Consider the following 4,180-nt stretch of genomic DNA (forward strand, 5'->3'; position numbering starts at 1 on the left):
GTAAGAGAAGAACAATCGAAGAAGAAGAATTTGAAAAAGGAGTTTCCTCTACTATTTCAAAGAAGGAAAATCAATGTACCTCATAATTGTCGTATGAGGTGTATATATAGAGTCCAGAAACAAAATCTCCACATCATCCTCGTCCACGCTTCCTCTCCCTTTCTCACCCAAGTTCGTGATGATGCGGGTCCATGGGTTTGTTATAGTGAGACCAATCTATGGCTTCCATGTAAGATGAAGAGGCTTCAAGAATACCTTTTCGACTTAGTGATGCATATCATTCACTTATTAATTGTCACACAAGGGAGGGAAGATCTTCGAGGGAATTGTCTCTATTATTTTTCTAATTTACCACGTGTGGACAACCAAGTGTTTATTGATGCTCCCCATACTTAATCATATTGCCCGGTTGGTTTTATTACACATATTGCACTGCTGGCCTCATCAAGAATATTGCCCTGTTGGCTTTAAGGAATATTACCCTATTGGTTTTATAAAGAACATTGCCCGCTTTAAGAAATATGACCCTGTTGGCTTTATAAAGAACATTGGCCTCAGGGTTGTAAATGAATCGAGCGTTCGTGAATAAATTTGGTGATCGGCTTGGTAAGAACTTGTTTATGTTTGTTCAATATACATAAGATTAATTAAACAAATAAGCTTAAACAACTCATTAAACTAAATAAACAAATTTGAACACATATGTGTTCAGCTCGTTAACGTTCGTGGACAATGTTCACGAACCATATTCATTAATAAAACTCTTATCAATATATACTAAATAAACAATAAAATAAAATAAACAAATAAGTTTGAATTATTAAGCTCAATAACCAATCAAACAACTAAAAGTTCCAAACAATCAAACAAGTTTGAATTGAGAGCTCGATAACATCTAAACGAATCAAGCTTGAATCAAGCTCAAGCCAAGTTTGAATTGAGAGCTTGATAACATATAAATGAACCAAGATTAAGCCAAGCTTCAAACAAGGTCAAGGTCATAAAAAATAAACCAAGCCAAGTATGAACATTCATTTTGAAAGTTTGGTTCATTTTATACTCAGCTTGGTTTGGCTCGGGTACCTTATCAAACATACTTGAATACCCAAGGCTCGACTAAGCTCGACTCATTTATATCCCTAATTGCCCCGCCGACCTGAAGAATATTGCCCTCCTAGCTTTAAGGAATATTGCCATGCCGACTTTATAAAGAGTATTGTCCTGATAGCTTTAAGGAAGTCACTGTCCTACTAATCTTATTAAGAACATTGCCTTACTGACTTTAAGGAATATTGTCCTGTTGGTTTTATAAAGAACATTGATATGTTGCCTTTAAGGAATATTGCTCTACTAGCCTTATAAAGAACATTGCCCTGATGGCTTTAAGGAAATCATTGCCCTACACTACTAGAAAAAAAAATACTTTTTGAGACGCAACAAAATATATCTTAAATTATAAATTTGGTGTCTCAAAATATTTTTGAGATGGTGATAAGACAGTAATGTAGTCGTCCCCAATACAAGCGTCTCAAAAAAATATTGAGACAGTGTTACTATCTCAAATGCTATTTAAGACGGTGATGAGACAGTTGTTCAATTGTCTCAAAAGTATTTAAGACAATTATTTTTTTTTGTCTCAAATGTTATATTTTATCCTGTGAAAAAGCTAGAGACACTAAATTAAGATGGTAATGTGCCGTCAAATAGAAGTGAAGATAGTAAATTATCGTTCATAATGTTTTGGCTTGTTAGATGCACCATTTGTGATCAAAATTAATAATCTTAAAAAAATATTTACTATACAAATTAATCTAGATCAGATTTATTGAATTACCATTTCAAAACAAAAGGAAAAACTCTCTTTATAAATTAAAAGTGATATACATAATATAAAATTCTAATATTTTTTAACTTACAAGTCAGTACATAGGTTTCATGCCAACATTCATCTAATAATAGAAATATCTACATATCCATCATTAATTTGATAAGAAAAAATTACTATTCCCATGAAAGCTACACAAGAGAAGGCATAAAAAATAACTCCTCATGATATATACTGTTTAGAAAAATCAATAAACATAACTTTTTAATAAGAAATCTCATCATCTAATACATAATCCTCTTTCTTGCAACTATGTATATAAACAACACAAACAACCCCCAGTTAAACAAGCATCTTCATCGCATAATAAGAAATGATAGTTCATGTGTTTGCCAATATCTTTGAGCCTTTCAAGTTGTTGCACCAAAATAGATTTATCTACAACATAAAAATATATACAATACATCGCTAACATTGTTAATAATAATAAAAAAAATCTTATGAAAATAACTATCAATGTACCTATTGGTTACCCAATCCTTGTATATGTAAAATAGTATTATTTGCAACCTAAATAAAAAAATATTGTACGTATCACAAAACTATCAAAATTCATCATAAAAGTCAGACTAACACTAAGAATTGCTTTAACTAAGTAACGAACATGTAAAGAGCATTTAATTGAACACCTAACTAGCAACATTCGATCAAAACCAAATGCATGAAATCCTAATCATGGGACTACACATAACCAACACCCAGACAAATCATCACATCAGAGAATGAATCAACACATCAAGCTACTAGCCTTATAAAAAACATTGTCCTGTCGGCTTTTAAGAAGAATATTGTACTGTTGAATGTTGCTCTGCTAACTTTAAGGTAAACATTGCTCCACTAGCCCTAAAAAGAGCATTGCCCTACTGATGTGAGGAATCTTGGGATCTTGTCCGGCTAGAAGGAGGGTTGAATAGGCTAGGTCACCCCAAATCAATTACTTCTCTACAAGAAGGTTAGTGTGTAGCGGAATATACAAAAACAATGAAAATAATAAAGAAAGAACACAAACGCTAACAAGCTCGATGTAACGTGGTTCAGAGATTGTTTGCTCCTACTCCACGGCTTATCCTTGAGGTGAGCGATCCCTTAATTATTCGGTTGATTAGTCCCCGACAATCTCCGGCCAGAGCTTTCTTCTTCTCGGTGGAGCAAACCTCTCATAATGCTCTATTCCTTTTTACAAGATGAAACTTATGTTTGGATAGGAAGAGAAGACTTGGGAGCTTGAGGCAAAGACTAGGAGTATGTAATTACATCAGTAACCTCCTTCAATGCCCCAAGTTTCCTATAAATAAGAGGAGAGAGTTGAATAACAAATCAACTCATCTCAGCACCAGTCGACTGGTCCATGCACCATTCGACTAGCGTAGCCGTTGGACATAGCCAACGACACTCCGCAGAAATCAGTGATCCTGCTAACGACTATCTACCAATTGACTGCTATCATCACCAGTCGACTGGTCTTCGCAACCGTCGAGCACAGAACCATACTGTGCTTTCGTGAATTTGGACCAGTCGATTGGTCCTAGTACCAGTCGATTGGTACCTTACATTCACTCACACTCATCCTTTCCGGAGTCACCCTTGAAACCCTTTTCCTCGCCCTTCATCCCTCAGATGCACCTGAGCCCACGACTCCTCTCCATGCACCCTTCGAGTTGCCTTGAAGTCTACTTCCCTTGGCTTCACTCCGTTGCTCTTCATCCGGTGGTCTCTCGAATGTCTTCCACACCATCCTTCGCCGACTCAAGGATTCGAGCTCTATGATGAGCTTTTGCTCATGTGTTTCACCAAGTCCTGCAAGACTCAAACACATATCAAATACATATGAAAACCTAACTTAAACTCTTTGACATACACATCAAAACCATGATCGTATCAATCAATCCTAGGTTGATTGTACCAACACGTGAGGAATACTGCCCTACTGGCCTTTAATATGAGGTAAACCCGATTACTATCAGATGCCCCTTTTCAAGTCAGACTGGAGAATGAAGTCGAATGAAATCTGATTATAGAAAAGAAAGAAAAATCCCGCCTACCATCAATAATATTTCCAAATATCAGTACAAGATCATTTTATAACATACCAAATATCAATTTACAATATACAAACTATAATATTTTAATAACAATAATAATCTAATGAAAATAACTATCATACTGTAAAAAAAAATTAAATTACAACTGTCATACCGTAAAATTATAATAATAGCAACAATTGTATAACAATAATACACTAGAAGAGCATAATAATTTAGACGAAGCAATAATTAATAGTATGCAATAAAATAA

The sequence above is a fragment of the Zingiber officinale genome, chromosome 2A, assembly GCF_018446385.1.
Source record: "Zingiber officinale cultivar Zhangliang chromosome 2A, Zo_v1.1, whole genome shotgun sequence".
In the NCBI taxonomy this organism is placed as follows: domain Eukaryota; kingdom Viridiplantae; phylum Streptophyta; class Magnoliopsida; order Zingiberales; family Zingiberaceae; genus Zingiber; species Zingiber officinale.